The sequence below is a fragment of the Perca fluviatilis genome, chromosome 15 (genome assembly GCF_010015445.1).
Source record: "Perca fluviatilis chromosome 15, GENO_Pfluv_1.0, whole genome shotgun sequence".
In the NCBI taxonomy this organism is placed as follows: Eukaryota; Metazoa; Chordata; class Actinopteri; order Perciformes; family Percidae; genus Perca; species Perca fluviatilis.
In genome coordinates this window covers 32,456,829-32,478,754 of record NC_053126.1, presented here as the reverse complement: position 1 = coordinate 32,478,754, position 21,926 = coordinate 32,456,829, and the positions used below count along the sequence as shown (strand labels likewise).

The 21,926-nt window shown below is 40.0% G+C and overlaps 1 protein-coding gene and 1 long non-coding RNA gene across 6 annotated transcripts in view; one reads left to right on the top strand and one right to left on the bottom strand.

Moving 5' to 3' along the window:
• Positions 1 to 21,926, top strand: part of LOC120574086 (potassium voltage-gated channel subfamily C member 1-like) — a 118,085-nt gene that overhangs the window by 71,079 nt on the left and 25,080 nt on the right. The window lies entirely within an intron of this gene.
• LOC120574088 lies at positions 13,323 to 14,393 on the bottom strand. Its single transcript, XR_005641820.1, has 2 exons — positions 14,136 to 14,393; positions 13,323 to 13,684 (listed from the first exon to the last, which is right to left on the bottom strand). It is a non-coding gene; the product is annotated as an uncharacterized LOC120574088 (long non-coding RNA).

Genomic DNA, 21,926 nt, shown 5'->3' with positions numbered 1-21,926 from the left:
CCATTTTCAAGATTTGATCCAATCCGATAACCAAAATCCGATCAGATTACCTTTGAACAACTGGACCCTGGTGATAATCCGATCCTGATCCTGAATTTCCTGCCAGCGATTTGATTGGTGGCAATTACCTACTCTAATTCTACGCTTGGCTAAAATTGTGGCTCACTAAAAAACTTTGTCAGGTTAAACAAGCTTGCAAGCAAACTTGAGAGTAAACAGAACGTTTAAATTGAGAGGGCAAGTTAGTAAAACAGAGAAAGTGGTTACTGTTGTGTGCTTATTTGGATGTGGACAATAGCAAAAATGCAAATATTACAATTACATTAATTAACACAGAAGGGAATTTTTCTGCTCAAACCCAATTATTCTTTGCATGATGATTTCTCTATTATGTGCTTGGAAAAATTCTATTTCTATTCTCATGTCTTATCTCAAGCTCAGAAATGTGACACAAATATAATATAGTTACACATCATATTCTCTGTAAAGGCACAATATACTGTGATTGCTGAAGATAATATTTTATAGTGTATTTTTTGTTCCATAAGTGAGTTTATTAATCAAAAACAACACTGTGTGAGTGTGCGAGCATGACTGTGTGACTAACTGCATGCCTCTATGTATTGTGTGTTTGAAAGAGATATGCCTTCCCTCTTTCCACCTACAGTATGTTGTAACCAGCAGGGACAATAGGTCATGGGGTCAGAGTGGGGGTAAAGGTTAAAGTTCACACTGCGGGTCCATGTGTGATGCGTGCTGTTGCTGTTGTTGTTATTTTGTTGTTGTTGTGTTACTGTCTCCTTCCCCAGGTTGTGTCAGGTCATGCGTTTGTACGTTGGCTCTTGTTGGTCTGTGTCACACTATCCATCTGTCTGTTTGTCTGTCTGTTTCTCTATTTTTTTCTTTCTTTGTTTTTGTCTGTCCCTTTCTGTGTGTCTGTATTTTGTGTGTAGCTGTCTTCCCCTCTTCCTGCTCCTCCTCTTCCTCCTCCTTCTCCTCCTCTCACCCAGTCTCTTCTCACTCTGGTACTTACAGATAGCGGGGCGTCACTCTGGCCCAAAAGTCAGCCTGGTTCCAAATGGGCAAGGGAGGTCTCCTTCCCAGACTGCTTTTGGGGAGAGGGTGCCTGGTCTTTCCATACTTTGCTTTATGTGTGGACAGAACTTTACAACTGCTTTGGTTTGCGAACTCTACACTACTCTCTGTACAGTGTAGTTAGGACTTATTGTCCTTGTGAGATCAATCAAGTAATATATTATTGGGAATCAAAATGAAGTATTTTTCACCCAAATACTGAGTGAGGTTTTACAACAAAAAACAAAAACAAAATTAGATGGGGATTGAATTTAACATGTTTTGTGAAAGGTGCCAGAGTGAAAGTGGCTGCTGCGCACCGGTTGGCTTCTTGGCCGGCCATGCCAGTGAGAGCTGGTTGCTGATTGGTTGTTTGGTCGGTTTCCTCTGTCCTCTTCTCTGGAACTGAGCTCAGGTCAGTTTTTACAGCTCAGCAGGCAGAGAGCACTGATTGGCTCAAACCATTGCATTAGGGCTCTGGCCGATTGGATCTTTCAGGGAACTATTTTGTATAATATAATGCTTTCAAAAGTTCCCATTGCACTTTCAAATGAAAAAAAAATTATTTTGTAGCTGAGCCGTGTGTGACTCTCTGTCATGCTGGGCTGAAACACTGACTGCTGTAGTGCTTCAAAGGTTTACGTTAGCTAACAAGACCGCTAATGTTTGCAATTCAAGTACAAAAACACACAAGATAGAGCAGGTTCTTTGACAGACTAGCAGATAGATGAGCAGGGAGAAAGAAAGACAGACACAACTCTAATCACAAAAAAAAGACACATTCAGGTAAGTATTAGAACAACTTTGAAGGGCTGTGGTGATAAGCATAGTGGTGGCACTGTTTGCTATGCTGTGATGGCCTCTGGCTCGAAAAGCTTCAAATGCACTGGAAAACTATAGACCGAATCACTGTGACGTCGCGCTAACACAACAATCACTTCCGGGTAGACATCTGGTTGATTGATTTGAATTGTGGAGATATGTGGAATCGGCAAACTCACCGCTGGTCGGACTGACTGCTACTTTGGGTAGTGTCATGTTCTTTAGTCTGTGGCCCAACAGATAAATTAGGTCTCCGACCTAGCGTTAGTGAAAGTGTTGACATATGAAAGCATCAAACATGTACTGTATTTTAGATGAATGAGATGAGAGTATATCCACTTGTTCCTCGTCCCCCTTTGCTCAGTGCCGTTAAATTGTACTGTGTGTACGGGACGCAGGAGTTTTCTACCTGGAAGTTATTGTAAACAAACATTGTGATTAGGTCTATTAGCTGACTACCTCTAGGAAAAAATCTGTATGCTTTATTTATCTTAAGTTATTGTCTCATTGCGACTGGTCAAGTTTCTTGGCAAGATAAATCAAGCACACCTCAAGAATTCACAATCACACACATTTTAAGATGATCGCCAGGCTTTCGCTGTAAAAGTGCCACCAGGGCTCTCTTCTAATCTCTCTACGACACTCCTATTTCCTTCTTCCCTTCCTCTCGCTGACAATATCACAGATCGTGCTGTACTTGCATGGGATTACTTACAGATTTTAATGTCAGCGCTGTCACTGTAACCCAACTCTATCAGGTCTATGGTTGCGGTGGGCGGGAAGAACGAAAGACGTGAGGCATTCTAAAAGGAAAGCAACCCGCTGTAACAGCCCTTTTTCCTTCTGTGCAACTTTTTTGCTCCTCTTCTGCTTTTTTTCCTGGCTCTGGTTCCTTTGTATGAGCAAGCAATGGGGCAGGGGCGCAAGCTACTACTTGTTAAAAAAGACTGAAATGAGACTGATAAAACTGATAGCACTGTAACAAAAAACCCTATTAATGCAAAACTCTTCAATATCCACCTTTGCTTCGCCCCTGCCAGAGGGATTCCCCTGGTTTGTAGCTTTGTCATGGTTTTATTTTATGAAAGCTATCTATCTATCTATCTGTCTATCTATCTATCTATCTATTTATCTATCTATCTATCTGACTGTCTGTCTGTCTGTCTGTCTGTCTGTCTGTCTGTCTGTCTGTCTGTCTGTCTATCTATCTATCTATCTATCTATCTATCTATCTATCTATCTATCTCATCATAAATCAGTCTTACTTTCCTGTCCTTTACCCCACCATCCCTCTACTCTCTCTTTTTATTCTCGCTTCTCACTTTCTCCCTATCTCCCCGCTGTTGCTACGGAAACAGTGGACAGGGGAATTCTGGGAGTGGGTGCAGCAAAGCATTTTGGGTCAGGGCTTGGTGTTTGATTGCATTATTGATTCATATTGATACAGTGGGCTGCATTTTACCAATCATGCAGTGAAGTGACACAAATCTAACTTCCTGTGAGGTAAATGATGACAATGTACAACATACAAGAACATAATCTAAACCAAACAAGAAAAGTGCCAAACACACTTTATGAGTATAAGCTGAAATGTGTGATTACTCATACTTTGTCCTTTTTGCTTGTTATTTGGCAGGATGAATCTTAAGAAATTATTAGAACTTTTACACTAACCATGAGGACAAAGTTTTTTACAAATTTATTTTTTTAATTGTAAAGGGTACACACTCATTTATTTACAGACACTTGCACATTGTAGCTGAGTGGTAGAAGGATGAGCATGTTTCCCCCACATAGATCCCAGAGATTAGCATTCACTCAGTCTTCTAAGTAAATGCCATGGTTAGTATGTCAGAAGTTTGCATTGTTCTAGTTGTTTTTATCTGCCAGGACAATTTCCACCCTCAAAACACTGTACTATATATATATATAAAAAACTGCATTCTGATATGCCACAATCTATCCCTAACCTTGGAAAGAGAGAATTAAAAAAAAACCATAGCCATTGGCTGTCAAAAAAACATTCACTGAATGTAATCTAGGTGTTTGCACAATCGCCCAATAACTACATTCTTGTTTGGCAGCAGTGGCCATTCAGAAAAGGCATAAACCCTTTGACATGGTCGGGCTAATGCCTGTAGTCACTTTACTGTCCTTCTGTTCCAAGAAAGAATCCCACCACAACTCTGTCTTTGTGTGACTGCAACTCGTTAAGGTTTCTCGCTGTCTCAGTACAAAATCGGATAAATGATCAGAGAGAGTGCCCTGCCTGCTAGAATGCAAAGAGGAGAACACTGCCTGCTCTCTTTCAGAGAAGAAAAAAAAACCTGCAGAGAGGTAGCTCTGGAGTAAACATTGGTGCAGTGCCATGAGTGCCTCCAAAGGCCAAGACTGCACATTACACCCTCCTCCTGACTGCATTACTTCCAAAGGCAGCAAACACACTGCATTACGATACTGTACACGTCTATCTCCCTTTTCATTAGGAAACCTAATCAGTGAGTTGGTGGAGGTCGAATAGGTGAATGAAATGTTGCATTGCGTTGCTTTGTATTTCATGCTCTCTCTGACTGCTGTCCTGTCTCCCCTTGTTTTTTCAACCATAATTCCCCATAATGCTTTTTCTCCCTGTTCTCCTCCTCCTTTTCCTCAGTAAAAAGAGTATTGATTCTTTTCATTGACAGACAGATACCACTGGCCTGAACTAACTCCTGCATCTTACTTAGAGGCTCACTGATGTAAGGAGATATGCTGCGCCATAACAGAGTGGAGAAACCCTTCCCCCCACACACACCCCTTTTCCTTCCCTCTCCCTTGAGTTCTACCACCAACATGCTATTTCATACCACCTTAAATATACTCTCTTTTCAGCAGATGTTTTCATTCTTATTTAGTATTTAATCATTATTGGTGGTCAGAATCCCCTGAGGCCTATTGGATTGCACTCACATTATTTTATTTCCTGAGTGCTGCTACAGCAGTTGAGCCACAATGGTGTCAGGAGGAGAATCATGTTGACCAAGTGTGAAACGTATCGATTATGTTGATCGTGGTTATACAGTAGAGTGGAAAATGTGTGAAGTTAAAAACCTTGTAGCCTAGTAAGAATCTAGATTTGGTAGCCAGAGAATTGAGAATTGTGTATATATATATATATATATATATATATATATATATATATATATATATATATATACAGTATATATACTACCAGTCAAAAGTTTGGGGTCACTCAGAAATTTCCATTCCATTCCATTATAGACAGAATAGCAGCTGAGATCAGTTGCATTGTTTTTTCAGTTTTCAGATTTCATTATGTGCTTACATAATTGCAAAAGGGTTCTCGACTGTTGTAGAAAGAAGTGGCTGATCTTTGATGCAATATCTACATTGCCCATTATCAGCAACCATTCATCCAGTATTCCAAAGGCACATTCTGTTTACTAATCTGATATCATTTTAAAAGGCTAACTGAGAAAACATTGGAGAACATTTTTGCAATTATGTAAGCACATAAAGTAATCTGAAAACTGCTGCACTAGTTAAAAAAAACTATGCAATGCAACTGATCTCAGCTGGTATTCTGTCTATAATGGAGTGGAATGGAATGGAATGAAATGGAATTTTCTAAAGTGACTCCAAACTTTTGACCAGTAGTGAGTTTACACATGCTCATGTAATGATCACCTTTAAGGCTCTTTGTTTAGTTTACCGCTCTGCCTTAACTTCTCATTAGCCTGCATTATTGTATACTTTGTTTAGTTTGAAGCCATCCTTCATTAGTAATGTAGGACATGGTCTTAAGCATTTTTTAGGCCAAGGACCCCTTAACTGAAAGACAGATGGAGCAGGGACCCCCCCCCCCCATGTAAGAGTGAGTATTTTAACTTAAGAAAACAAACTCATAAGAATGGAAAAACACAAGCAAATTAGGAAGCTCATTCATCACTTTGACAGCACGTTCACTGCATACAAATAGGAAAACATGCAACTACAGAAACACTGCAAGTCTGAAAAAACACAACAGAGGCTTCTGTCGAACATTTAAAACTATACTTAATATGCTCTGGCACGATACACATGCAGTTTACAGTGATAACATGGCAGATTTACAAACAAAATTCTTAGCAATTTTTGAAATAATGGGTCTTTGATTTCAGACAGCAATAGACAACAGTTGCTGGCAGATTTATCAGCTGTGGCTAGCTAGTTAATTAATGGTGAACTATTTTGCTTTTCCGTATTTTCTGTAATATCTATAATGTTAAAATGTCGGATTTAGCCAGAGCTTCAAATAATGATGTAGAAGTATTTCAGAGAAATCCCTGTGAGCTAAAACGTTCAAATTTCAACAGTTTTTTCTACTCTGTGTCACGTAACACCAAGCCGGCCTTCTCCGGCTTCAATGATTGGTCATCTGCTCCAGGTAGGCAGCGCTGTAGTGTTGTTTTGTTTTTTTGTTTTTTAAGGTACTGTGGTTTTAACATGTAGCTACATGCAAAAACTTTAATCTTGGCTCCCAATGTTCCAATGTTGTTAATTTCTCCCCAATTTTGGGTCACATTACTGGTTATGTCTGGTTATGTAGTTTTTGGCCTTTATCTGCGATATTTGACGGTAGAAAGTGCTGCTATATTATATTACTATTCAGTGCTAACTAAGTTATAGTAGCTGCATGCTAACGCCAGGGAAATCTGTAATCTTGGCTACCAATGTTGGTAATTTCTCCCCAATTATGGGTTACATTACTGTTGAAACATGTCTGGTTGGGTAGTATTTGGTTCAGAAGCCTTTATTGGTGTTTTTCATGATACAACGTCCTGCTGTATACTCTGTTGAAGTCGGACACCGACTGTACAGAGACAACAACAGGAGCTAGATGTAGACTGCTGACCAATCAGAGCAGACTGGGCTTTTTCAGGAGGGGGGGGCTTAAAGAGACAGCCGCTCCAGCAGAGCGTCTCATACAGAGGGTGAATACAGGTAAACATGTCCTAGTACAAACACAAAACACAAGTATGAACCTGAAAATGCTATATAATAGATCACCTTTAAGCTAACTTTAGCTCCATGAGTTGGAACTAAAATGTGGCTGCAGCTGATTTTTGAATGTTTCCAGTTGACTCCTTTTAAACTTAAAATGACAGTCTAGTAAATATGTTAAATTGTTATGGTTGTGGGTGAAGGATTAAGCTAATGTCTAATGTCAGCTAATGCTGGTTTGTGTTGTCTAAATGCAATGTAAGCATTTAGCATTGAGTGATGAAGATGTTTTCTTCATGTGCTTGTGTTTTGTGTTTGCTCATGCTTTCTTACACTAAGTTCTCTGTGTTGAGCACCCTCAGCCACCATAGACCTCTGCACTCATTGTTTTAGTCAAGTTAAAATTAAAAAGAAATGGTTAGACTTTATGTTGTTTTTTTTTACTCATATTTCTTCATTTTCTGTCCTTCCCTCCATATCTTATTAATCATATCATAACTTTGCCATGTTTTTCATTTAATGACATATTGCCCTAATTCTCACTAATGTCCTGTAACAGGACCTTCATTATTAGATCATGCATGGTATAATCTGTTCATCTGCGATATCCTTATTAATGTTCTGCATGTGCATCTCTCTCTGCATAACTATAGGGTTTTTCATGGTTCGTGTATTCATACTGTTATCTTTAATGTGTCTCTGCGTTCATATGACATAGCAATGAAACTTTCTATATATTCTTTCTTTATTTACTTTTCCTGTTTTACTCAGTGTGGTGTGTGTGCATGTGTGTGTATGTCACATGTCACATACATACAGGTTGTGTATGTATGTATGTATGTATGTACCTTTTAATCCTAAACTGCATTTTTATATGTCTGTATTTGATGCAAATATTATTTTTTGACAATCTAAAATCCACATGCGGTTCCAATGATACAATTAAATTTCAAACGCATATTTGTGTGTAATTTGTGTTTTTTTTAAGTAACAAAAAAAGCTTTTTGTGATTATTTCCAAAAGCTAAACATAAGAGCATTTTGCTGTAAGTTGAAGCACATGTTGAAATATATTTTGCATGCAGATTGTTGTTGGGATAATATTTGCCCTGGTTGTTCACTTCTGTGTACCCCTACTCATCCTCAAGCCTTTTCCTTCCCCTTTCGTACTCCCGCTCTACCCTTTCCCATCATCTTCCTTGGCCTCCCTGCACTCCTCTATCCACCCCCACCCTTGTCATCACTCTCCATTCTCACATGTTTGTCCATTCTCCTTTTCTCTGGAGGAATCTCATGAATTCATTGATCACAGATCATAGATAAAACTTTATATCAATACGTGCGATTGGAATTTAAGCACATTTCAATCAATCACAGTAATATTTGACATTTTTGGAAGTACAATGATTGATGATTGTTTAAACTGCTTGTAAACATGTGGCCATCAACTTGAGAAGATGATGGCAGTTAGAGTAACTGACAAAAAAGAGACTTTATATGGTTTATACTGTTTTTCTGTCCCCAGATAGTCTGAATAAGTATTCAATTTAAAAAGTCTGGTGGTATTTTATATGTTTCTTATTGTCAACAAATCCCAAACCAACAATGAACTGATCCTATTAAAAAGGATGTGTGCCATGTGCCATAGAGCTCTATTGTTAAAAACACGTCAATAAGCTACACTGCATTGACATGTTCCTTAATTACCATAAACACACACACACACACACACACACAAATACTCACTAAAGAAAAAACACATCACTGACACTACCTAAAGGATTGTAGCCCCTCCAAGTGGAAAAGTCACGCCAGACCACTGACCCACCTATGTGGAACAAATACACCATCTCTCTCATTGTTGGTTTTGGTCTTTTAATGTTATTTGTTGACTGTTATTGGCAGTAAAAAGTATAGCTTAGGATATAGCCTTATAGTAGCCATATCCTATCCAAATTAAAGTTCGATGTGTCAAAAATAATTATTAGATCTGTAACTATTGATGCAAATTTAAATTAGATAGTGATACTGACCTTTTCATAATGTAAGTTTGACACCCCCTATAGTATACTATACAGCAGTGATTGCCAAACATTTTCACATCAAGGACCCCTAAACTGGCACAGACCACTGACCCCCATTTAATAAGATTCTTGCTTTTAGATTATTTATTTTAGAAATTGTATGAAATCAATGACCAAAATAGTCATACATTATGTCATTGTGTTACTTAAAGATGGAATTATAGAGAAAATGTATGATTCCTCTTTTTGCTGGGGACCCCTTGGACCCCACTTTGCAAACCACTACAGTACAGTAATAATACAATATACCAAACAACTGATTCCCTTTGGAACTTGTACATATCATATCTATGACTAACTAACTATGATTAGTTGATTTAGCAATTATATTTGAGTATTCATTTACTTCCTGTCTCTGCGGAGACATAGACAAAATAAATAACGGAGTTTCCCAAGTCAATATACAGTAACCTAATATCACAGATTTGCCTCAAAAGAGCTTTACAATCTGTACAGCACACAACACCGTATGTCCTCTCGTGGTGTGAAGATACAATAGCTCATTCTATCCCATTCACTCTGCCCTCTGCTGCTACCTCCTCTCGCTCCTTTTCCCATCATCCCTTGTTCCTTCTTCCTTTCCCTCCTACCTGATGTCTCCCCATCCCATACTAACACTGGTGTATCCATCCCATCCTCAGGCTATCCTCCTCAGTCTCTCCCCCTGCGTTGTGTTACTAAAGTCTGACTGAGTGGAGGTATGTACAACATGTCGCCATCACAGCACAGCCAAAAGATATGCTGCTACACTGTGAGCACTCGCTTAGCTTCTTGCTTCAGAAATCAAAGCTTTTAAAACAGAGAACTGTTCTGGAGACAGACAGAGGGCCATATTTCAACGATCTAAGCGCACGGCGTGAAGCGCATGGTGCAGGTGCGTTTAGGGCTTGTACAAATCCACTTTTGCTAGTTTGACGGCGGAAAAAAGGGTCTGTGCGACGGACGCATGGTTCAAAGGGTTGTACTTAGTGTCTTCATTAATTCATAGGTGTGTTTTGGGCGTAACATGCAATAAACCAATCAGAGTGTCATCTCCCATTCCCTTTAAAAGCCAGGCGCGTTTGGACCATGGCGCATTGCTATTATGATGGCGGATTTGCACCGTAATATTTTTATTTGTAATGTTTGCATGTTTCTGTGCTGCTGCGCTTCCCTGTGTGTGTAACAAGCATAGTGTGCGTGAGCTGTGCACGAGCCTAGGCACATTTTACTAATTCACTGTTAAAATAACAATGAAATGCTGCGCTATTGACTTTAGACCAGGTTTTTGTTGGTCAATTGCGCGATCACTTCCCGCTGCCTCAAGATAGCAATACGCCAATAATTCACCTGAACACACCTCCCTGTAAGACCAGCACGCCCATGGGCGCAAAGATGGGCACAGGTGCATTTGCTATTTAAACAACGTGGGCGCTGGATGGGAAATTGACAACTGCGTCGGTCTTAAACTAGCAAAAAAACTTGTGTTGGGCTTTGCGCTGCGCTGCACCGGGTGCAAGATATGGCCCATAATCTCACTGGTTGACTTTATCAAGCTAGCTTAGATTAATAGGTATGTGGGCTTAGTTTAAACTCTTGAGAAAATGACTAAAACAACTAGTACAGGCAATATAGCTATATTACCTTCCTATTCTCTTTCCTTTTCATATTTGACATGCTCCCTACTCCAGAGAGAAATATATGTAGCCTGTTTAATTCAATACTTTACTGCCAGGTCAACACAGTTAGTAGGAATTTGCCTCAGTGCAGCTCTTAAAACAAACAAAATGCAAAAGAGCACATACAGAAGGGTAGGGGCAAAGAGGGGGAAAAGAGGCTACCACTTATCACAATGAACACAAGGATGATAATGAATCTGCATGGCTCAGGCAGGCACAGCTGATTGATGAAGTAGTGATAAAATAATTTTAGTCTTGCATCGTGTGTGTGTGCGCGTGTGCAAGGGCGTAGGTTTTGTTTCAACATTGGGGGGTGATACAAGTAGTAGTAAACTCTTTAAATGTGCATGCATGCACCAGTTCACATCAATAATACATTAATTAGTTTTAATTAATTTATAAACCCCTGGATTTTAGTAGCTCATATGTGTTTCTGCAAGATTTCTGCTCATAACTTTTTGCACATTCAAAACATTGACTTGAAAACAAAGATTTCAAGAATATAGTTGTGATTTAATTAAGAAAAAAAATCCAAATGTTACAGTTTTCTCAATTGTTTACAAATATTTCCTGAAAGCATATCTCATATTCTCAGAACTCTACACACAAATTCAAAAACACAAAAATATTGTCTCCTCAAAATGTCATTTGTGTTCAAATGACACACACACATACACACACACACACACACCAACATATTAATAAACATTTCTAAGAACCAAGTGAACACTGATGCGCTCAATGTAAAACACTATTATAAATGGAAAACACTATTCGTTATCAGGAGACTTATGCCTTTTGCATCATCAGTGTTACTCCTACTACATTGCCAATAAAATAAAATATGTAATGTTTTAAAATATTTTTACATAATGTGTTTATAGTCAAATTTAAAACACACAAATATAAACAGAAATGTTTATTTCCCCCCTAAATATTGTATACATCCCATCAAACATAAAGCTAAATGTGTGAAATGTTCTACATACAGAACAAACTAATAAAAAACATACTGTATACAGTAAAAAAAAGAGAAAGAAAAAATAAATGAAGAAGGGCTTAGGCTTCTTAGGAAAAAATTAGGCTGCATCTCATCAACATTCTAGACCAGGGATCTTCAACAGCCTATGGGGTCCTCAGAGTCAATGCCTCTAAATTATTGTTATGTTTTGTAATTTTTTTAAACAAATTAAAAAGTCCTGAAATGAATCCAACATATTATTATCAAATATGAATCCCCACACTATGTTATTTACTGTAAGAAGATTGTGCCAAATGTAGAAAATTGTTTGTAGTGTTCAGAAAAAAAGTGTGGTTTAGAACTGCAATTTTAGTGTAAAGCAGGAAATGTGATTGTATTTTAGCACAATTGGTTCAAGGGGTTGGGACATGAGGTACAGGTTGCGGCCATTGTGTCACATGTACCAGTATTATTGTGTAAACAACTGAGAAAACTGTAATACTCTGCTGAAATAGATGAGAGTAGTGGTGTGCGATACTGCAATATTTGGTATCAATCCGATACCAAGTAAATACAGGGCCATATAACAATACCGATACCAATACTTTTTAATACAGCACTACTTTGAAAACAGGGACCGGTTTTTCAAAACACTACACACAATTAGCACAACCACACACCCAATTAGCAGAACAACTCAGACCTCTTGAAAAAAACTATACACTAATTAATAAATAAACATATTTTGTTACCATATGAAACACACGTTTCATATGACTTAATTCTGTTTGAATCAGTTACACACTGCTGTTGCTAACCTAAATCACTTTTAGCAATTCTACTTCTCAGTGATTAGAGTACTGTAAATGAAGTACGCAGACAAAGTGCAAATATACAATAAGTAACACTACACATAACCAATGCTGCATACTGAGGAAAATATAATTTATTTCTCTCCATATACCTAAATCAGTCAACATGGAGAATCCCAACAAAACATGTCCCAGTTTTCATACAGCTACAGTAGTGTGCATAACACTGTTAGCTCAGCAAACATAAAATACTGTATCCAGTACAGGTTACAATTACAGTAAAAAAAAAAAAAAAAGTAAGCTAAAAAAAAAATACTGCATAGTTCCCCTTTAAGAAATCATGTGTTTGCGCACCTGATGGCTGTTTCACAGATTGGCTCATAGGTGTGGTAATAGGACAGTCAGTGCTTTGGAATTGCAAGGAAGTGTCATTATGATATACTTCTGTGTGTTATAGTGTGTCTCAAATCGCGCACTTCCCGAAGTGCACTAAGGGAAGTGCACTTCGTACACTATGTACTTACTTGCATAGTGCGTAAAATTTGACGGGGGAGTATTGTCTCAAATCGCGCACTGCCTTTTGTACTTACAGGAAGTGACGATCAAAACATCTCAGTCCTCCTCCTTCTTCTTCTGTGAAGTTGTGAATTATACCCAGGGCAGAGCATTCCCACCACCTGTTGTCACCATACATTTCTGCCTTGTTCATCAAAATGAATGATTATTTTTATTGTTGCTTGTTTTTGCACTTTATTTTATGCAACCGTAAACATCCAGGTATGATGATATTCATGCTTTTGCTCTTAATTCATTGTAAAAAAAAAAAATAATAAATAACCACAAATGGCCATTTTGAGTTATTTAGCAAAATTGGAGCAATTAAAATGGTGTCCAACTGACATATAACGTTAACATAGAAAATAGTCATATATGTTTATATAAAGGGTGTTTATTGCAATAGCTATTAATTACAGTGAAAATACAAGAGTGAAAGCAGAGGCAACACAATAGACATTTAAATAGATCCTATTGTTCTATTCATTGCTGGCCCTGTATTTTGATGGGGAAAGTGATACGAGGGTGGACTTCAGACTCTCCAGGGGGATCCTTTAACGGTACATCCTCGGCACGGCGTGGGACATCTGATCGTGGTTTAGCCAGAGCCTTTGCACCCTGACAGTGCACAGTGCTGTCCACAAAACCAGCAGGGAAATCCTCACTCTCCTCCCCCAGGTCGTTCTCCTTCCAGCAGAGGAGGACTTCCCTCAAGTTGGCAGCATTGTCCGTGTCCCTAACGATTATATAAGTCAGATCAGGACAGAAACAGCTCTGTTAATACGATATAACATAGCATACATTAACGTACTGTAACATTACTACTAACGTTGGCAGCTTAATGTATATTTACCAGATCACACATCTAACGCTAAAATCGTCTACAGTGAGGACGATAGTTTAAAACAAAGAACCGTATACCACAACACATGTAACGTTAGCTAGGTTATAACTTATTTGCCAGTGGTTAAACCAAAGAGTATAGCTAGAAGTACCAGTAACTTCGCCGCTGTTAGCTAGCTAAGGTTAGCTAAACCTAGCTTGATAGCACGTCAAATTACGATGCAAATAAACGTTATAATTCGCGGTAAAAAAAATCATCACTGACTGCAAAATTAACCACACATACATAAACAGGTTGCGTATATGTTAAACAAGTATAGCAAAAAGACTAATGTTGAACTTACATTTGGATCTCCCTGTCGCGTATTCGGCCGCCATTATCGAAAGTTTTTCACCTTTTGTTAGCTCCGCCCCTTCCGCTACGTAGCCAAGATGGCGACAGTTGAGTGTGGAAAGTGTCCATCGATCCACACTCAACTTTTTCACCGTTATGAGTGCACCATCCGGGTACTTGTAGTGCACTGCATTTACCACACTTCGACGAGTTAAATTTTGAGTGTACTCAAATAGTTAGTATAAGTACAGAAGTGCGCGATTTGAGACACACCATTAGTGTTTTGCAAATCACTGTGTAGTGTTTTGCAAAAGGTGTGAGGCCGACATTGTACTTACAGTGGTGCACATCTGGGCCAATGTTTTGCTCCTTGAGTCCTTGGGTTTGATAATTGTGTAATACTTTTGATTTCAGTGTGTAAGCAATCGGCAAAAACTGTAATTCGGTGTAACTCATCAAATTGTTAAATCTGATTGAATTTTCATGACATTTAAGTGTTTTTGTGAGTTTTCCATTGGATTATTAATAAGTTAAAACCAGGATGGAATTTTCATATGCTTGTTGTGTTACCACGGTATCTTACAGCCTTTTTACAAATTATACCTTATTATACCTGCCTTTGTTTCATTTTCGGCCTGAAAATTTAGCCACCGTCTCTGTCCTGCTTGTGTATGCATGATGCGGGCCGCTGCCGGGCCTGGCTAGCAGCTTGCTTGTTTGCCTGGCTCCGCTGAGTCACGTGACGGTACAACATCAAATCACAAGAGGGGGGAGGAGGAGCAAAGTGTGCCTGCTCCGCGCTGTGACAGGAGCAACACTTGAAAGCAGCGGCCCTTACACAGATACAGACAGCCAGGTCGCCTCTTTGATAAAACTGCAGCAGTGCCAACCCGTTCTCATTCCGAACTCGTAAAATAAGTACGTTTGGTCAGTGTCCTTAAGCGTCTGATGCGACGAAAAAGGCACCCTTCGGCGTATTTGTGTAACGTACTGGGGAGAGCCGCAGTTGGATGAGACTTAGCGAGTGGTATGTAAGGGGAAATTGCTGGGTAAGGACGATGGTTGGGGTGGCGGATGGGTAAAACACCGGACATTCACTCAGGAGACTCGGGTTCGCGCCCCGCGTGGCTTTTGAGGCGTCCTTTCCCCGTTGTTTTTCTTTTGTTTCCCCCGTCTACGGCGTGTGTTTCCCGGCTTTTGAGGCGTCCTTTCCCCGTTGTTTTTCTCCTAAACCTAACCTCCGCGATTCTGTTATTGTCGCGCTTCACCCGCGGTGTGTTTCCCGGCTTTTGAGGCGTCCTTTCCCCGTTGTTTTTCTCCGAAAAAGGGACGGCAATAGTGGCAACCAAGCACGTTTACATGAGACGCTAAAGGAGACTTTTAACGTCAAATAAGAAGGAGAAAGGCTCCTGACCGAACGTCCTTATTTTACGAGTTGGGTGTGAGAATGTGTTGGAAGTGCATACCGGAGAGAAACTGAAACTAAATTATCAATCTTATTACACTTGTATTGATACCAACGTTGGTGTAGGATTCTCGTAGGGTACAGATTTTATCATTGGCAAATTATCAAAGATGTTTTATCAATATTAATAAAGTTATGAATATAGTTATTAATAACTTTATCAAATCGACAAACAATCAAAACGGGGCACCACCCTGCTAGTCAGGGACCAATAATCAACTGTGGAACATTGTCTCATTTCTGTGGTAATCCTTTAAAAAGGAAATAAAGGAAGGGGTGAATCCAAGCACGGACCTGATCGACCAGCGATTATTACAACAAGTACACAAATAATCACAAGCAACTGCTAATTAAGTATAATAAGATTTATTAACTTCACAATTATCAGTAGCTAATCAATAATCCTTCAATAATAAACTTATATATCTTTTACCATATCACAACCAAAACAAAGCCAAAACAAAGCAGCATGTGTCATGGACACGTCTGTGTGTGTGTTGTTGTGTGTGTGTTTGTGTGTGTGTGTGTGTGTGTGTGTGTGTGTGTGTGTGTGAGCGAAGGAGGAGGGGCGGTGTCAAAATGTAGGCCTAACACAAAAACCAAGCTGGCTACTCCTGTGAGCTGCACAAAACTATTTAGCCTCAAGAGGGCGGTAGTGGTGCTGCGTGCACGGGGAGGAGCTGAAGAAGCTGAGGGGGTTGCTAGGCAACGCGCACGCTTAGCTTAGTATGCTAGGTCATGTGTTAGCTCTGTACAAGGTGATGCCGACTCCACGTGTGAAGCTAGCCTACCGCGTTAGCTCGGGAGATACGCGACTAGCCTGTGTCGTGTGTGTGTGTGTGTGTGTGTGTGTATGTTAGTAAGAGGAGAAAGAGAAGAAGAGTAAAGAAAAGAGGCACTTTGATCTTAATTATCGATAATGACCTAGTTCCCCTCAGCCACTCTGTCCTACAGACTGAGACTTTTGGTTTTGCTGAGGGAAACGTCACTATAACCACTCCAGTAGCTAACAGCTGATTTTCGCGATTCTATCGCAGACAGTAACTAAATTCCATGAAAGGAATGAATTAGCGGGTAGCGCTTACGGTTTTAACCCAGCTACATAACACAACATAAACCAACGGTATAATTGATCAGTTATACATTCACAGACAGATTAATAATCACATATGGACCAGTACATGATTAAATCAGATCACATTAATGGCAACAATGGTAGCAAACCCTTTGCTCATTAGTAAACACACTACTTATCTCTGCCCAGACGTCAGCCTTTTTACGGTGTGTTCAGTCCGTTTGTTTCTGTCGATAGATTTCCACAGAAATGAAACAGAACGAATCCCGGGCGCTCGTCAGGGCCACGGAGAAACTCCCCTCCAAAAAGGCAGTAAGGGGAAGAGTTTGTCGGACTTTGAGAAGAAAAAGTTGTTTCCTTCTACCGTGCTATGAAAAAACACTGGTGCGTTTTTCATAGGATCCTCCGAAATTAAATCCACTTTCTCCAGAAAATAGAAGTTGAGCACAAGCGCTTGCGCGCCTCCTGTCAGCAACGGGAGTTGCAGGTGAAGACGAGGGGGTTTCCTAGGGTCAGGTTATTTATACAGTGCCTTGCGAAAGTATTCGGCCCCCTTGAACTTTTCGACCTTTTGCCACATTTCAGGCCTCAAACATAAAGATATAAAACTGTAATTTTTTGTGAAGAATCAACAACAGGTGGGACACAATCATGAAGTGGAATGAAATTTATTGGATATTTCAAACCTTTTAAACAAATAAAAAACTGAAATATTGGGCGTGCAAAATTATTCAGCCCCCTTAAGTTAATACTTTGTGGCGCCACCTTTTGCTGCGATTACAGCTGTAAGTCGCTTGGGGTATGTCTCCATCAGTTTTGCACATCGAGAGACTGACATTTTTGCCCATTCCTCCTTGCAAAACAGCTCGAGCTCAGTGAGGTTGGATGGAGAGCGTTTGTGAACAGCAGTTTTCAGTTCTTTCCACAGATTCTCGATTGGATTCAGGTCTGGACTTTGACTTGGCCATTCTAACACCTGGATATGTTTATTTGTGAACCATTCCATTGTAGATTTTGCTTTATGTTTTGGATCATTGTCTTGTTGGAAGACAAATCTCCGTCCCAGTCTCAGGTCTTTTGCAGACTCCATCAGGTTTTCTTCCAGAATGGTCCTGTATTTGGCTCCATCCATCTTCCCATCAATTTTAACCATCTTCCCTGTCCCTGCTGAAGAAAAGCAGGCCCAAACCATGATGCTGCCACCACCATGTTTGACAGTGGGGATGGTGTGTTCAGGGTGATGAGCTGTGTTGCTTTTACGCCAAACATAACGTTTTGCATTGTTGCCAAAAAGTTCGATTTTGGTTTCATCTGACCAGAGCACCTTCTTCCACATGTTTGGTGTGTCTCCCAGGTGGCTTGTGGCAAACTTTCAACGACACTTTTTATGCATATCTTTAAGAAATGGCTTTCTTCTTGCCACTCTTCCATAAAGGCCAGATTTGTGCAGTATACGACTGATTGTTGTCCTATGGACAGAGTCTCCCACCTCAGCTGTAGATCTCTGCAGTTCATCCAGAGTGATCATGGGCCTCTTGGCTGCATCTCTGATCAGTCTTCTCCTTGTATGAGCTGAAAGTTTAGAGGGACGGCCGGGTCTTTGTAGATTTGTAGTGGTCTGATACTCCTTCCATTTCAATATTATCGCTTGCACAGTGCTCCTTGTGATGTTTAAAGCTTGGGAAATCTTTTTGTATCCAAATCCAGCTTTAAACTTCTCCACAACAGTATCTCGGACCTGCCTGGTGTGTTCCTTGTTCTTCATGATGCTCTCTGCGCTTTACACGGACCTCTGAGACTATCACAGAGCAGGTGCATTTATACGGAGACTTGATTACACACAGCTGGATTCTATTTATCATCATTAGTCATTTAGGTCAACATTGGATCATTCAGAGATCCTCACTGAACTTCTGGAGAGAGTTTGCTGCACTGAAAGTAAAGGGGCTGAATAATTTTGCACGCCCACTTTTTCAGTTTTTTATTTGTTAAAAAAGTTTGAAATAGCCAATGAATTTCGTTCCACTTCATAATTGGGACCCACTTGTTGTTGATTCTTCACAAAAAATTACAGTTTTATATCTTTATGTTTGAGGCCTGAAATGTGGCAAAAGGTCGAAACGTTCAAGGGGGCCGAATACTTTCGCAAGGCACTGTAGGTTCAGACCCCCTGCTGTGTTTATGGTCCCGCTGAACCAATAGGAAGACTCGAAACTCTTGAAAGGGTAAAAACTACAATTGTGTAGTCCTTTGACTTCCGGCCAGTTGTGAGGCGTTTCCCTTCTGGCTGGCACTTTCACATAGAGGTGTGAATTAACCAGGCTTTGGGGTTTACATACAGGCCAAGATTCCTTTGTCTTGGCCACATGTCCCCTTGTCTCTGAGCACATGTGTGTCTTGTATCCAGAGGTCAGTTTAATCTGAGGCCTTTTTGGTTAAAATCAGGTTTAACCAGACTCTTGGTCCCCAACATTGGTATCGATATTATCGATATTTAGATCGATCCGCCCACCACTAGATGAGAGCAGTGTGTCATCTGAGTGTTGATGGCCTGAAGTGACAGGGTTCAACAATAAGCCCCTGATCTCATTATTTGAGAAAATGAAACCAGCTACATGATGTATGCGTCAATATGAAGCAGGAGCTCATGGAATACAATGGGGGACCTGGGTTTCTCATGATGTCATGATGATGTGAAAGGCAGCCAGAATCTAACAGAGCAAAGGTGTCTATAAGCAAGTGGGTCGAAGAGACATCGACACAGAGCTACCAGTCAGAGGAAAGTTAAATTATCAGTTGGCTACAGCAGGACTGTCAGGAAATGCTAAATCCACATCCGTTTCTTCAGTGCAAGACCTCTCCTGCCCTTATTAAAACCCAAGGCTCTGACCAGCTCGCTGGTGCTAACGGATCATTTTCGACCCATTACTTTGTGATTCATGCAGTTTAAGGCACCAAAACAACTCCCCATGTTGATTTCCCCATAAACTCCCAGTCATTCTGGTCTGTTCTCTACCATCTACCATCCTTACTCACTGTAGATTGTTAGAATTGTTGATTGTAAAATAACTTCCAAAAAATATTTTTAGGGGGACAAGCAATATATTAAACTTACCTACCAATCCTTTGTAAATGTAGGTATTGCATTTTGTAATCTGAGGTATAGTAGGTTGTTTTTGTGAATCATATTGTGAAATGTTCCCAGATGACATTATTATGCTGCAATAATGCAATCTAAGTGTTAGACATGTTGACCATATTCCTTTTCCATACTCCACTTACTAAACACTTGATATAAAAAGGCAATTTTCAGGAGCGGGTGCAACGGATAAATTGTAATGTATTCTTTCCTGAAAAAGTAATCACCTCACTGCAACACAGCGTTGCTATAGTGCAGTAAATTATTAAAGCCATTTGGTCAATGAAGATATTTCATCTATTAAATCAGCAGCATAATACAAGATGAAGTAGCTTCAAAGGCCACGAGCACGGCACCAGGCACATTAAGTGGCAGATCATAGCTAAAGCTGCCTAATGCTGCATCTGCTGCAGAGCAAACTGCAGTGAGGCACTCATTACAGATGCTGAGCACCTTTCAGCTCCACTTTTCATACAGCGAGAGACACTAGAAACAGTCCCTGCTTTTAAGCACTGAGACATGTAAGTGCTTATCAACAATGTGTTTTGCCTTTGTTTATTTATTCATAGGACATGTTGATCAGGCAGATCTGTGCTCTAATACAGAATCATATTCACAAGATGTCTGATGATAGCAGTCCTAATCAGGGATTACAGGTCACTATAAATTGCTGCTGTATGTTAGAAGCTGTAGGTTATTGATCCTATTCAATCTAACACTGCTGCAGCTCTGTGTGTGTGTGTGTGTGTGTGTGTGTGTGTGTGTGTGTGTGTGTGTGTGTGTGTGTGTGTGTGTGTGTGTGTGTGTGTTCCAATCAGCTAAGAGCCGCAGTGCTGCTGATTTATTCCTGTGGTTACAGGACTTGACGTTGCAAACACAGCTATTTAAACAGAGCAGAATGCGTGCTGTTACATAGTAAACATGCACAAATACACACATACACACAAGGATACAGTATATGAAGCTGTAATGCACACAAAGGTGTTGGTCATTCATTTTAGAATGATATGCTAGAATCATACTAAAGTGTATGCTGAGAACATGGCTGGACCTATTGTCAAAATTATCAATAACATTTTCAGGGGGATTTTCAATACTGCCATTTTGCGTCCTAAAATGAACTGGACCAGGAGCTTTGATATACAAGACTGAAAAATGAAAATCCCCCTTGAAATGAATGAATGAATCAGCCCATCTCCTATTCTAACCAAACCTGACAGCTTTTTCAGCAGTGGGTGCAGGTCTGTCCAAACATCAAACCCCCGCAGCCCCGCGCCACGCCGGCAAATGTTTTACGTATGAAACGGAACTGACACTTCACACAACACAAGACGTGAACAAGAAGATGGTGTCATTCACGTGCATATTAAGTAGCCACGTTTGTTTTGGTCTTATAATACATCCATATATGCTCCAGCAGAGAGGATCGTTCGTTCAAGCAGTTAAGTTTACAATAATTTCTCCAAATTTCAAGATTTGTGGCAAACTAAGATAAACAGTTAGACTACAAACCGACAGCTTTTGTTTTAGCTTGTTTGTCAAAATTCTCCATCTAGATTAAAGTAGAGCTGTGTTTGTGTAAACAGCGCGGTGGGCGAGAGTGGACTGCCCAGACATATCAGATTGAAATATATCGCTTCCTACATGTGTAGACAGGTGAGTGGGTATTGATACGTATTTACTAGGTTTTATTGTAGCCTACAGTAACGAGCGTAGCGGTATCTTTCCCAGTCAGGTGCCTGCGTTCTGTGTGTTGTAACACACCTCTGTCGATTTCGATTTAAAATCGAAATCGTGACACCCTTAGTGTGTGTGTGTGTGTGTGTGTGTGTGTGTGTCCCATGCCACCAAGTATCAATTTCTTTTCAATGACCACTGACAAAAAACAAACAGGCTTCTCCCTTCAAAAACCGCGGTGGCTGCACCTGAATGGACTAACGCTCTCATTCATGGATTTCAAAACAGACCAACATGGTGGCTCGTTTAGAAACTTTTGCTTATTTTACCAAAATAGTTCACTGAAAAGTGTTTCTGGAAACTGTATCTGTCTTCATTTTAGATCGTCAGTTTAGAAGATTTTTTCGAGAGGTGGCGAGTCGCCCTTTTGATTTGCTTAAGTAGC